The 15,357-nt window shown below is 39.2% G+C and overlaps 1 long non-coding RNA gene across 4 annotated transcripts; it reads left to right on the top strand.

Annotated features, from left to right (window-relative positions):
- Nucleotides 1-17: 17 nt before the first annotated feature.
- On the top strand, nucleotides 18-14,994 carry LOC141277031 (uncharacterized). 4 transcript variants are annotated; one of them, XR_012327621.1, is made up of 4 exons: nucleotides 18-151; nucleotides 477-590; nucleotides 3,619-5,461; nucleotides 11,160-14,994. It is a non-coding gene; the product is annotated as an uncharacterized lncRNA (long non-coding RNA). The 4 variants fall into 4 exon arrangements; XR_012327618.1 differs by lacking the exon at nucleotides 11,160-14,994 and having other exon boundaries at nucleotides 3,619-6,073; XR_012327620.1 differs by lacking the exons at nucleotides 18-151; nucleotides 11,160-14,994 and adding an exon at nucleotides 165-373 and having other exon boundaries at nucleotides 3,619-6,073.
- The last annotated feature ends 363 nt before the right edge of the window (nucleotides 14,995-15,357 follow it).

The following is a 15,357-nucleotide window of genomic DNA, read 5'->3' as shown; positions in this document are numbered from 1 at the left end:
GGCTCTGCTTCGCCCACTCCTGTGCCGCCAGGCTGCTAGGAGTGGTAACAGCTGCTGGGAGGGTAGAGAAGTTGGGGGAGGCGGAGCAAGACCCGCCGGGTGAGAGGAGAGTAACGCGAGATTTTGCAAAGTGGACTGAAATTCAAATCAGGTTTGGAGTTTGGGAATTATGGTTTATGGGATTAAAGGCACTTCGGGGTCCTGAATCTGTGAAAGTCTGAGCTAGACTTAAGTAAAATACACTGAGGCCTGTGCCTGGGCAACTGTGTTCAGTAGAAGCTAACTCTAGTTAAATTCGCTGTAGAATACTTTGTAACTGTTTCCTGCTATGAAGGAGATTTAAATGCAGATGTGGAAAGAATTCCAAAATATAGTATGTGAAAAAGCAAGGCGAGTTACAGTGTGTATAGTGTGATCACTTGTGTGGTGTGTGTGTGAAATAGAGGTACGTGTAAATTTAGGCTTTTTTTTTTTAGGATGACATTCCTTTGGAAGAGAGGCTTCCAATTTTCATTTTGTACCTTTCCAAACGGACTGAATTTTCTAATCTTCCCCGTGGGTTACTTAGTATGTCAACAGCGGTTATTAAGGTAAGGTAATTATGGCCTACTTTTCTGTGTTTATTTGTACTTCTCTGAATTTGCAATTGTAAAAAAAAAGGAAACAAAATAATTTGAAAATTAGGATGATATAGTAGGATGAAGACAGGGAAATTATTGTAAAATTTAAATATATTTAAAGCAATTTGTATATTTTTTAATGTTCATCTATCATTCTTTTATAAGGCTAACTATAAATACTAAGTTAAGGGCTTGAAATCAATACTTTTCAATAGTTCAAATCAGTATTTTCCAACAGTTAAAATAAATATTCAGGTAAGCCTCATTAGAGACCTAGGTTTTCTATATATATGTGTATATGTAATATTTATATATAACAATTTTTATTGAAGATAAAGGTTTTCTTTTATTGAAAATGTAAAAGATATTTATGTATATTGAACTTCCTTAATATAGTAGACACTGAAAGTATTAGAGACAGGCTCCGACCTAAATATTTTAATTTAATGGGAGAGCAAATACATGCATGTAAAAGAGTAAAGCATTTTTATATAACAAAGAATTTTTTTATAAATTTATTTATTTGTTTGTTTTTGGCTGCGTTGGGTCTTCGTTTCTTCACGTGGCTTTCTCTAGTTGTGGCAAGTGGGGCTACTCTTCGTTGCGGTGCGTGGGCTTCTCATTGTTGTGGCTTCTCTTTGCTGCGGAACATGGGCTCTAGGTGCGTGGGCTTCAGTAGTTGTAGCACGTGGGCTCAGTAGTTGTGGCTCAAAGGCTCTAGAGCGCAGGCTCAGTAGTTGTGGCGCACAGGCTTAGTTGCTCCGCGGCATGTGGGAAAGCATTTTTATATAACCACAGAAGAACCATGCTGAAGTGTAAAACGTGGACATACTTACCTTCCAAGTATCAGTTGAAAGGAGGGCCACTTCAATTTCCCCCTCTTCCCCTTTGGTTAGTTATTAAAGCTTTCCTGCTCTTTGGCTTCTGAAATAAGTGGAAGTCACATCATTTTGGTCACTGTGACTTCATCAAAGTATAATATGGCATTTATTAAAGCCACGTCTGGTGAATCACAGAACAAAATAGAATGCTCAGTCCTCTACATTCTTCCCTGTATTAAAAACAATAGTTTCTATTATTTAGTGTCCAAATTTATTGAGAATCAGGCTCAATGCTGGATCCTTTTAATACACTATTGTTATCTGCATAACTACCCTGCAACATAGGGATCATTACCATTTTATCATGTCATTAGTATTCTGTTTATGATGAGTAATCCAAGGCTACAGAAGTTTTTCCGAGGACATAAGGCTACCTCACATCTCATCGTTAGTTACCAGCTAAGTTGACAGTAATTTTCAAATTCTACTACTGCTTCCTCAGTTTTCATTTTGAGTTGTGTACACCTCTCACTTGGAATGTAGGCAAAAACTTTTGCAGCCAAACTTTCAAATGTATTCTGTGTCGGTGTTGCCTTGACACTGTGCTTACTACCTTTGCACTGACACCAGCACTATTTCTCGAAAACAGATTTGGTCCTGTCACTTTTTCGCTTTAAAAACCATAATGGCAGTTACTGAAGAAAATAACGTTTTAGTATGGTGTACACTTACCTTCATAATCAGATCTCAGAGTATCGCTGTAGTTTTATTTCTAGGTACTTGTTTGTGATTACAACACTCAAGCCACCTGTATTTTTGGGGCCACAAACACATCCCAAACTTTTAAGTCCCCATACATTGGCTCATATAACTCACTCTTCCAGGAATGTGTGCTCCTGTGAAACTGGTGAAATCCTATTTGTCCTTCTGGCTCCACTCAAATATCACTTCTTCTCTGTACCTTCACATAGCTCCCCATCTGGCCTTGGGCAGAATTAATTGATATGTCATGCAAATTCCATAGCACTTAATATAATACAACACCTCTAATAACTTGTGTCATACAAATATTTTTAAATTTACTTAAGTTTTGTGTTCCTCCACTAGACTCTAAGTACCTGGATGATGGGGACTTTGCCCTCCTGGTTTCCAGCACAATATCGTACACAATATATGTGCTGATTAAAGGCTTACTGAATGAAAAGTATTGAAATGAAGTTTTTGTGTTTTTTTAATTTTATTAATTTTGGCTGTGTTGGGTCTTCATTGCTGCGCATGGGCTTTTCTCTAGTTGCGGCGACTGTGGGCTACTCTTCGTTGTGGTGTGTGGGCTTCTCATTGTGGTGGCTTCTCTTGTTGCAGAGCACGGGCTCTAGAGCACAGGCTCAGTAGTTATGGCTCACGGGCTCTAGAGGACAGGCTCAGTAGTTGTGGCACACGGGTTTAGCTGCTCCGCAGCAAGTGGGATCTTCCCAGACCAGGGATTGAACCTGTGTCCCCTGCATTGACAGGCAGACTCCTAACCACCGCACCACCAGGGAAGTCCCGAAATAAAGTTTTACAGCTTTATAAGTTAGAGTTTTTTTCTTTTGAAGTGTAGTTGATTTACAATGTTGTGTTAGTTTCTGCTGTACAGCAAAGTGATTCAGTTATATATATGTATATATATAAATTATTTTTCAGATTCTTTTCTATTATAGGTTATTTCAAGGTATTGAATATAGTTCCCTGTGCTATACAGTAGGACCTTGTCGTTTATCTATTTTGCATATAGTAGTATCTGTTATCCCAAGCTCCTCATTTATTCCTCCCCTTCTTCCCCTTTGATAACAGTAAGTTTGTTTTCTATGTCTGTGAGTCTATTTCTGGTTTATAAATAAATCCATTTGTATCTTTTTTTAGATTCCACATATAAGTGACATTATATGATATTTGTCTTTCTCTGTCTGACTTACTTCACTTAGTATGATAATCTCTAAGTCCATCCATGTTGCTGCAAATGACATTATTTCATTCCTTTTTATGGCTGAGTTATATTCCATTGTATAAATCTTCTTTATCCATTCATCTGTTGATGGACACTTAGGTTGCTTCCATGTCTTGGCTATTGTAAATAGTGCTGCTGTGAACATTGAGGTGCGTGCATCTTTTCAAATTAGAGTTTTCGTCTTTTCCAGATATAAGACCAGGAGTGAGATTGCTGTATCATACAAAAATGAACTCAAAATGACTGAAAGACTTAAATATAAGACATGAAACTATAAAACTTCTAGAAGAGAACTAGGCAAAAAATGCTCTGACATAATCATAACGTTTTCTTAGATCAGTCTCTCAAGACAAAAGAAATAAAAGCAAAAATAAACAAATGGGGCTTACTCGAACTTATAAGCTCTTGCACAGCAAAGGAAACCATGAACAAAACGAAAAGGCAACCTACGGAATGGGAGAAAATATTTGCAAATGATGCAACCTACAAGGGCTTAATATCCAAAATATACAAACAGCTCATACAGCTAAATATCAAAACAAACAAACAAACAATCAAAATATGGGCAGAAGACCTAAACAGACATTTCTCCAAAGACATACAGGTGGCCAACAGGCACATGAAAAGATGCTCAACGTCCCTAATTATTAGAGAAATGCAAATCAAAACTACAATGAGGTTTCACCTCACACTGGTCAGGATGGCCATCATCAAAAAGCCTGCAAACAGTAAATGCTGGAGAGGGTGTGGAGAAAAGGGAACCTTCCTGCACTGTTGGTGCGATGTAAACTGGTGCAGCCACTATGGAGAAGAGTATGGAGTTTCCTTAAAAAACTAAAAATGGAATTAGAGTTCTTCATTGCAATGAATAGGAACTGACTGGGGCTGACTTCAATAGAAATTTATTTGACAAGAGGATTTGGGGTAAGTCTCAAAATTAATAGCAAGGATGAAGGACCACACTTGGAAGAGAACATGGGGAAACAAAAGCAAGCTGGGGACACATTGCCATCATCAAAATCCCTCCAGAGAACAGCTCATCGTGGACCCCAATGTCATTACTGCTGAAGCCTGGACCGACAGGTCACTTCACCCACTGACCCTGAACTTTAGGATGCCTCCACCGCACAACTGCCGGCGCTGTCTCTGGAGACTGTTGTTTAAAATTATACCACCTCCTGAGGAGTTGTCCCCATCTATGCTTTTTGTGTCAGTTTCTCTTGATTCCCTGCAGTGCCAATTTCTTTGTGTCCTCAGGTTTTGTTTCTACATTTGTGTGTCTGCTTAGTTGAACCTAAAGCACATGTCCATGCTCTGTTTTCTACAAAGGCTGAGAAATCGAGTATGAAATTTTTACCTTTCATCGTTAGTTATGTCAATTTCTCCATGAAAGTCCTAGTAACATGTACTGTCTCTCCTGTGTATTTCTCTCAGGGACTTTGAAGCATCGGTCCCACATTTCCTATCTCTTTTTAATCACGACTCCCTGCGCCTTTTCTTTGCATCTTCTGTTACCTGCTTTACTGCCTAGTCCTTGATTTTTAGGCATTGAGGCTTCTCACATGGAAATAGTTCCTGATTTCTCTCTTTTCTCTGAAACCTCATGAATTTTGAAAGCTGCTTCAAATTTTTCGTTTTCTTTTTTTGATTCAGGCGTATTTTCTGCCGCAGTTCTCATCCTTCAGTTTGTCCTTAAAATTCTCCAATTTTAAAGTTTCATAACTGAAACCTTAGCAGTCATGAATGTAATGATTTCATACCTCTTTAGCAATAAAATGATTTCAAACCTGCACATGAAATCTGCAGAATGAATAACTGCGGCTGGTCTGACTGGAGCCTGGATAAGGGCCGGCTTTCTTTGCTAAGTACACCTTTTTTTCTCATCTGTGCAGCCTCCCCTTGGCTGCCTGTACCAGTTGGAGTTTGGGGTTGCAAAGTAACAGACAGTGTAATTTACTGGAAGGATGTGAAGGCAGCTCAAAGAACTGAAGGCTGAAGGTCCAGCTGGGAACCAGCGGCAACTCAGGAGCTCAGTAAGTAGAACCACTTGGTTTTTAGGGCACTGCTGCTAATTCTTTTTTCTGCTTTTGCTCAACATTCGAAGTCCTAAAGTGAGTAAACTTTGACCACACGCCCATCCATTGGTCAGGACACTATGTTTTATGGTTCCAACCTGTTCCCAAACCAAACTTGAGTGCGCTCAGGCAAAGCGCAGCAAAGCCAATCTACCAACACCAGGTTGTAGTGAAGAAAAGTGCAGCATTTCTTGCAAAGTGCCAAGCGTGGGACAAAGCAAGGGAAACGTGAAGCTCATGCTCAAAAGACCAGAACTCCCCAGTGGCTTTCAGGGCAGGGTTTTTAAAGACTGTGAGGGAGAGAGTCCCAGGATGCCTGATGGGCTTGTGCAGAATTCTCTGATTGGTTGATGGTAAGGTAACAGGGTGATGTTTCAGGAATCTCCGTCGTCAACCTTCTGGTTCCAACCAGTTTGGGCTCTACGTGCTGGTGGTCAGCATGCAGTTAACTTCTTCCATCTGGTTGGGGTTTTAGTATCTATCAAACGACTCAAGGATATGACTAAGGATTTTATCTATAGCCATTGAGGAAGAATTAAAGGTTCTTGATTTTGTTTTATGAGAGAACTACTATGATATTGTCTTGTTTGACTGTTTTCCTTTGTTTCTGCATTTTTTTCACTTCTCTGATTAAATTTGCTCTTTGGAACTCTGGAAAGGCCTAGGAGGCTAAAGCTTTTTACAAACAAGAGGCAGGGGACATGAGGATGTCTGTGCCTGGGAAGGCCCTACAGGGTCCTGCTTGGTTTCAAACCCAACAGCACACAGTACTGGAGAGGTAATTCTGGTCAACATAATAACTATAAATTTGTGGTCTGTGAGACAGATTAGGAAATAATCTATATTTAAAAGGTGCAAAATCCAACTAGATAAAGAGTTTAGTTACAGCCCCAGCACTGGGGGTAGATGGGACTGTCATGCAGATTTTAATTAGCTTCCAGCAAACAGAGATTAGTTGCAACTCAGTGGGGTGGGAGATAGTGTGAGTATGAGATGTTGTGCACCCAAATTAGACGATTATATTTATGACAGGGGTTATAGTAAGAGTTGTGTCAGAAGTTAGTGTAAAAATAAAATGGCTAAGAAGTAGCCAGATGAAACCATTTCTAGATAAACAGGATTGGCATATTAACAGGCAGCTCAGGTAGATTATTCTGGAAATTGCCACTAGGTTCCAGGTCTCTGTCCAGAATCTCTAACCACAGCCTGAAATTTTTTGAGTAAAGAGATGATAAAATGACTTAGCAACTCCAAGAATATGTAAAAATAAGCATGGAGAAAATAATGATAAAATCCTTGGAATCAATATTTTTGTACCAGTTTGGAATGTTAAGGGCAAATCTAGGTGACCACAACTGCAGAAAATAAATGAAAAAGAAAATGGGAAATTTGAGCAGTGTATATAATCACCTGAAAAATATAGGTTGTCTTGTTTTTAAATCTGACATATTAAACTTGTAATTTCAACTTGAAAATTTTTTGTGTGTGATTTTAATTTTAAAAGGTATAATAGTATTTGATAAGTTTTAACAGCGTTTATAAGTTTAAATAAATCTGAATCATCAAATCTTTATTATTAGGTTTTCAAGTATCATTTAAGTACTTAAGAATATTTTGTGTGTTAGGTTTGTAATTCCACCTGCTTATCTGTTTGAAGTACTTTAGAAAACCAGATATATGAAATATTTAAGTTGAAAAGTTTTAGATAATTAAGTCAATCACAAAAAAATTCTTAAATATTTAGGAGAACATAACTTGCATGACTTTAATATGAAATATTTAAAATAATACATGAATTAAATTTATGAGTTGTACTTAAATGCTTGGGGAAATTCAATATCTTAAATTTAGAAACAAGTTGAGTATTAATTAACAATCACTAGGTTTGTAAGTAGATTTACTTAATATTTAAGTTGTATCTTCAACTTACAATCAAAATTGTAAGGTATGAACTATTAGTGAAAATGAATGCAGATGTAAGAATTCGTTTCTACACACAAAAGCTATCTTTATACATTTTTAAAAAACCCCAAAAACCTTAATTATCAAGTGATACTTCTCCAGAAAGCTACTGATATGTTGAAACCACTGGTAAAATGATTGGTACCCTGGTTCCAGAGTCAGAAAGCCTGGTTTGAATCTCCACTCTGCCACTATATGCCCCCGGGCAAGTCATATTTTGCCTCCAATTCTCAATCTCCTCCTGTACAAAATGCTATAACACTACCTGGGTTATTGAGCAATGAGGACTAGATGAAGTAAGATGGGTGTAAGAGGTATTATATAATCGAGAAAGTAACACGTAGTTGCCACATTTATCTGAGCTATTTCACACACTCTCACTGGAACTATGCAATAATCCATTCCTGCCCAAGTTTCATACAACAGTCCCACATTATCAGATAAATAAAGCATATATATTTTTTCACACACTTCCTATCTCCTTTCAGCCTCAAGTTTCATCTGGCACTCACGTGTACGCATACATGTAAATACATAGTTTAATACTAAGGTGTAAACATCCGTGCACTTTCCAGAGTTTCCTCTGGCCATTCCCTCTTTCCTTATACATATGCATGTATTCTCCAATAACAAGCCTCATTGTGTCTACTTGTTCATTCTTGTGGTCCGAATCTACAGGGTTGCCAGCTGGCCTCTCTTATTTAACACATACTACACGTAATCACCAGATAGTAATGTCTCCAGTTTAAATAGCCACAGGTACTATTTTCATTGTCCAATTTCTGTGCTGCAGCTTTAACATAGAAACCATCCATTTCCCCTTCTTTTGATTTGGTCTCCACCTGTCACTGTTCTGCATAGGTCTGACAGCTTTGGGCTTTTAATTGATTGTTACTGATTTTGTTTTCAGAATAGATGAGTCCATGGCCTCTTATCAGAATTAAGCAGTCCACCAGTCACAGGGAACCTGATGTCTGTTGAACTCTTTTTCTGCTTGAGTTTCCCACCTACGCTGCGTTGTGCTTTGGCCATCACATCCATCCCTTTGCCTGGAACGCATTTCCTTTCTTCCTCCCTTGACTATCACTTACTCATTCTTTTAGAGTCTCAGGAGCCTCCTCTTCCAAAAATGTACCGAGTCGGGCCAGCTGTCCCTTCCATGTGCTCTTGAATCACCCTCCAGGTGGTTCTCTCACTGCACTTTCACACTCTGTGTCATTATCGACACATTTTTATGATATTATTCGCGCTAATCTGTGAGCTCCCTGAGTCTAGAAACCATCTCATTCATCTTTGAATACTTGGCACTTCATGCAGTTTCTGTAATGTTGTTGGAATTTGATAAGTATTTGTTGAATAAATGAAAAATTAATATGAATAAATGAATAGACTGATGTATTTGAATAAACGATGACCCAAATTGTAGAAAATATATTCTGTTCTAAACCAAGCTGAAAACACAGCATTTCTGTTAATATTAATGTCCTCACCCTTCACTCATTTACCCAGAGGAGAAACTCAGGGTTATCTCTGCTTCATCTCCACTACGCCCCTCACTTTCCCTGGTAATGAATCGTGTATTGAAATCCTTCACAGAACTCTCATATCTATGCCTCTAGCTCCCCCTTCCTAGTCCCATCGGTACCTCCCTATTCAAGACCAGAATTTTCTCAACAATTTATTAACCACTTCCCTTCTTTCTGTTTCACAGTTCATTATAAAATAGTCTTTTATAGTCCGTGAAATAGCCTCATAGTACATTGGTACCAGATCTTTTTCTTAAATACAGTTCTTGATATGTCTTGATGTATTGATATATCACTTCCTGGATCAAAACCTTCAATGCATCCCTATTCCAAATGTAAAGCAGCGATCCCCAAACTTTTCAAAAGTATCACCCCTCCTTCAGCTAAAACATGTTGAGAGTGTGCAGTGTACAGATACATACATATTTATAACTATATATTTAAGTTATGACTGTAATAACATGCTAGAGACATAAACGGGCATACGTTGCATTATTTAACAGGCACAAAAACATAAAAGGTTGAGATAAAGAGAAAATAAATTTTGAATAATTTTTATTTTATTAAGGTTCAAAGAACTTTTTAAATCTAAATTTTTATTATTCATATACATGTTTACTTACATATGCATATAATTTATAGATATGTCTGCTTAATTATTTTACTTTAAAAGATTTTATATGTATTTATTCATATTTATGGTATGTATATATATATATATATATATATGCTTCATTATTTTTTAAAACTTTGGTTAATACTTTGTGATACAGCAACTGAAGTGGCTGCTCTCATTCCAAGTTCAGTTTATTTTAATACCTCGTTCAAGGGCTGTCATGGAAAAAAACTCAGGATTTCGCAAAGGCACAATACTATTATACCGTTGATAAGAAGGTTCATCATAAATAACATGGGGTCTATACCTATATTTCAAATATCACTTTTTCTAATACTATTTCTTATCACCTCTCATTAGATTATCCTTGGTTTTGTCTTGTAACGTAGGTGATGAACATCTTATACTTGGAGGATAAGGAATATCAGCTCTGCCACATTTTAATTTATTTGTGTTTGTATTATTAGTACTATCTTCAATCTGTGGGTTCTCTGAAGGCATCTTTTTAGGCTGTTTGCCATTTTGGAGGATGTTTAGTTAAACTTAAATGACATAATCTATAATCCACCAAACTGGACCCTCACGTCTGCAAACTCATTGCAAGGTAGCCTGTTGCAGTGAGCAACACACTGAAAACTAGCAAAAAACTATGACTCCCTCCCAATCCTGGCCTTATGGAGCACCCACCCTTCCCTCAGGATGCCTCCCCGACTGTACATGACATGAGATCTATGACCTTGAAATATGGAGGGTGAGGGAACTAGAGTCAACCCATAGAGTGCATTTCAGTAATGCATCATTTCTAACATTAAAAATTAAAACTAAATAAAAGTTTTGACATCATCTTGCACCCCATTGCGCTCTCCACTCTCTGACATCCATCCTGGGGTTATGTCCCATGTTGGAGCACACCAGTGTAGAGAATCAAGTCCGTAGTGCTGTCTCTGGCTTCCAGCTGCTCTGTAATTTGACCCCAACCCATCTGAGAAATATATCCTTATATTTTACTCTCATTGCTTCCCTATACCTATCTTATGCTGCACTGCGAGCATTTAATCCCCTTCTTCTAAGCATGCCCAGTGCCTTTCATCCCCACCCTGCACATGCCCACTCTTCTGCCTTATATGCTCTCCCCACTTTACTTCTGTATCCCCACCTACCATTTTTCTCCTTCATGAAACCTTCCATTTGGGTATCATCCCTTTTACCTCATCTGAACACAGGTTCATAGAAGTTAAAGGTTCTCTTTGGCGCTTGAATTAGAAAGAATTACGTGCATGTATTATCTGTTCTATGGTCAGGTTAAACACCTTTAAGAAGAGGTGCTGGGTCTCATTAATTTTTCTATTCCTAAATTATCTTGCAAATGTCTTGGCACATAATAGGCATTCATTCGGAGGCAGTGTGATACTGTAAAACGATATGGGCTTTGGAATCAAAGAGACCTGACTCATGGGAGAAGGATTAGCATTTTGGTGAAAATTTTAGAAAGGAAGAACCCTCTATCATTTCAAAATAACCGACAAGGGAATGGTCACACATTTACTCTCAGTAGACGCCAGCCGACAATCCCTTGAGAGGTGCAGAAGAGACTTCTCCACTTGGTGTGACATCAAATTGAAGTTCCTTTCAATGGCATGCGTCTATGATTTGGAGCAGAAAGAAAACACCACATCTCTAAAGGCCACTCCCAAGGAAGATGCTGTTGTATTTTAAAGTCATCTGCCATATCTCAATTGTATTAACCATTTCTGGTCTTATTTATTGACTAACACATGTATAAGATACCATTTTAAGAACAGGAAGTGATTTCAGGTTTTGATAGGTTTGCTTATCCTTTTACAAGTTAACTAGCTCAGTAATTGATTATGTCCCAGCTTATTCTGGAGGACTGGCTGTCCTGCTGCTAACAAGAATTATTCAATCTGTTAATTCAGTCTGATATCATCCAGCCATGTTCCATAGGCACAGATAATGAAGGCAATTTATGTAATGGAAGTTACATAATTTATTGCAGGGCTAGTTTTTCTATCTTCCACACCCAGTTTTGACCATTCAGCAATCAGAAGAAATAGTTGCAAGTATTGTTGATGACCAGAAGAACTGTTACTCTCCTCCCAGCACAAAAGTATAAAGTACACACACACACATGCACACCCATGCATTCACACGCATACTTCCATGGTGCTTGAAATAGCATTAGAGTTTCTTCTGGGAGATAACGTGGCAGTGCCCTTTTTCATTGAAACTGATGCTCCTGGAAGGTACCCCGTACCTATTTGTGGTGTCCTTATTTTCCAGTTTGGGAAACAGAAAGATGTGTTACTGGATTAAGGATGGTGCGAGTGAAAAATGACATGGGACCTTGAAGTAGCTTAAAAATAGGGAAACATCCATGTGTGGAGCAAGCGGAGGAAAGGTCCCAGTAATCCAGTCATTCCTCATGACTGCCCCGATGCAGCGCCACCCTCGGCTCCTAATACGCCCCAGGCCTGGAAGTGCACAGCCTGTCAGCAATCAGAACTGACTTTTTCTTTTTTCTGGCCACACTGTGTGGCATGTGGGATCTTAGTTCCCCAACCAGGATCCAGCCCGAGCCCCCTGCACTGGAAGTGCGGAGTCTTAACCACTAGACCGCCAGGGAAGTCCAGAACTGACCTTTTAGAATGTTTTAAATTCTGCCACCTTTGGATATCTGAGGATGCCCACTGGGTGTTTATATGGAGGGAAGTTTTAGTGTCTGTATGTGAATCAAATCGAAGAGTGCAAATTCTCCACTTTACTTAACCAGTCCCTTTATACTGTGCTTACCTACCATGTTCACGCAATCCTCTCCCCTATTTAACTTTCCCCAGTACAGTGGAAAGGAAAATTAACTCACCTGGAATTCAGAAAATTATAGTGAAGCTTTTAAAAAGTGTTGACTATTTTTTAATAAATTTATTTGTATTATTTATTTTCTTTTGGCTATTTTGGGTCTTTGTTGCTGCGTGCGGGCTTTGTCTAGTTGCGGTAGCGAGTGGGGGCTACTCTTCATTGCAGTGCATGGGCTTCTCATTGCAGTGGCTTCTCTTGTTTCAGAGCACGGGCTCTAGGCGCGCGGGCTTCAGTAGTTGTGGCGCACAGGCTCAGTAGTTGTGCACACAGGCTTAGTTGCTCCTCGGCATGTGGCATCTGCCCGGACTAGGGATCAAACCTGCGTCCCCTGCATTGGCTGGCGGATTCTTAACCACTGCGCCACCAGGGAAGTCCGTAAAAAGTGTTGACTTTTTATTCTCGTCACAGACCCACTGAGTCTCTTAAGATTGAGGAAGAGGAAGATTTATATTAAAAAGGAAAGAAAGGGGCTTCCCTGGTGGCGCAGTGGTTGAGAGTCTGCCTGCCGATGCAGGGGACACAGGTTCGTGCCCCGGTCTGGGAAGATCCCACATGCCGCGGAGCGGCTGGGCCCGTGAGCCATGGCCGATGAGCCTGCGTGTCCAGAGCCTGTGCTCCACGATGGGAAAGGCCACAGCGGTGAGAGACCCGTGTTTCGCAAAAAAAATAATAAAATAAAAAATAAAATAAAAAGGAAAGAAAGAAACGAGGAAGGAAGGGTGGGAGTGAAGAAAGGAAAGGAAAGGTTTTAAAAGGAAGAAAGGAAGAAAGAAAATGCTCCCTGCATATTTTCTTTTACTACTAAACAATTTTGGGAGTCTCTAATCCAGTGGTTTTTCAAAGTGATTCCTCAATGCAGAACTTCATCATCACCTGGAAACTTGTTAGAAATATAGATTCTCAGGCCCTGCCATAGGCCCACTGAATTGGAAATTCTGAAGGTGAGGTCCAGCAAACTGTTTTAACAAGTCCTCCAGAAGCTTCTGATACGTGTTGACTTTTGTGTTCTGCTGCTCTGTGTTTTTCAGTAAAAGCACATCCGTAGGTGATAGGCCCCAAAGAGAAGCTTCATTTCTACAATAATTTTGTTATTCTTTCTCTCTGGTTCTCACAAACCCCAGGAGGTTGTAATAAAATAAATGTATAAAAAATGGAATTTGTATTATGGTTACTGCATACATGCTTCATTAATCTCCTAGCTTACGGTACAATACATGTGTTATTTACCCATATACCTCACAGCAAAACTTAGTATAATGCCTCATACCGTCAATAAATATTTATTAATGAACAAATAAACTTTTCTCTTATAAAAAGCAAGTTTTCTGTTTGGAATTTACAAATGCATCCAGTTAGGATGGGGGATCTTTAATTACTATTTGGTGGGCACATGTTCATCTGATGTTGCAAACATGATATATGTGTTTATAGCTAAGTGGAAGGTAATTACCACGATCAAGAAGAACAATTCAAAAAAGCATCCTACTAATTTTGGATCAACAGCATCCTCTTTTCATACTAAGGAAAATCAGTCTTAGTTCAGTCCCAGGTCCTTAAAATATACTCAATAAATCAGATTGATGATGACAATATTGATACCAGGGTTATCACGCCTTTAGATACAAATCTCATTTGGGAAATTTTCTGTCATTCCTGGCAACCTAAAACAAATTGATGCTGGTCAGAAATTGGAAAATAATCAAACACAGACAGCTATGAGCAATTTCTCTCACGATTACAGACTTATGGCTCAGTTCATCAATATTTGAATTACATGTGTGTAGCGCAATGGTTGTTAAACCATTTCTCTACAAACTACAAATTAATATTAATGAGAAATTCAATGGCACTCAGCAGCAGCATTCTGTCACTGTACTAGAGTAATCATTGATTTTTATTTTAAATATTCATGCAATGCAATTTTTGTCAGCTTAAAGCAGTAATCTCACAGCAACAGCAAGACCTAAGTCAGGTGAGACTCTATTACAGGAGGTTTGAAAGCAAAGCTGCCCACAGGGACTGGTTAGTAAAACTGGAATTGCTCTCCAGCAATTGGCATATGATTATGAACAACTGTCTCCTAATTAATAGCTGACCCCTGGGGTTATTTGGTTTGCAGTTTGGGGCCTATCTGTTTCAAGAGCTGCCTAGTGTCAGAGATGGAGTGGTTCATTCTGAACAAGAAATTTAATCGTGAGGCCGAGGAACAGAGCCACCAAAACCAGCTGGCACTTCGTACCAGAGGAGAGAAGAGTAGAGAGAAAAGCTTGGGGAGGTGTGACAACAGGTGAACAGCAAGCTTTGCGATGAACCAACATATTGGTGTGAGAGGCCTGATAAAATGTGGATGCGTGTTATTGAGCCAGCCCTATTCTTTACGTCTGAAGGAGCAAAAACAGTGTGCTCTAATAATCTCAGAGTAAACAGATTTTTCTTTAGGGGAGGTTCTTTAATCAAAACATGATTCCAAAGCCTAATTAGCAGAAATCACACCCAATCTCTCTTTGGGACCACAGACCAGAAAGCATACCAGATGAATGATGATATAAAAGGAGAAATCTGGGGCTTCCCTGGTGGCGCAGTGGTTAAGAATCGCCTGCCAATGCAGGGGACACGGGATCGAGCGTGGTCCGGGAAGATCCCACATGCCGTGCAGCAACTAAACCCGTGCGCCACAACTACTGAGCCTGCAAGCCACAACTACTGAAGCCCGCGCAGCTAGAGCCCGTGCTCCGCAACAAGAGAAGCCACCGCAGTGAGAAGCCCATGCACCGCAACGAAGAATAGCCCCCGCTCACCGCAACCAGAGAAAGCCCGCGCACAGCAACAAAGACCCAACACAGCCAAAAATAAATAAATTAAATAAATAAATT

The sequence above is a fragment of the Tursiops truncatus genome, chromosome 18 (assembly GCF_011762595.2).
Source record: "Tursiops truncatus isolate mTurTru1 chromosome 18, mTurTru1.mat.Y, whole genome shotgun sequence".
NCBI lineage: Eukaryota > Metazoa > Chordata > Mammalia > Artiodactyla > Delphinidae > Tursiops > Tursiops truncatus.
This window is presented reverse-complemented; position numbering and strand designations above follow the sequence as displayed.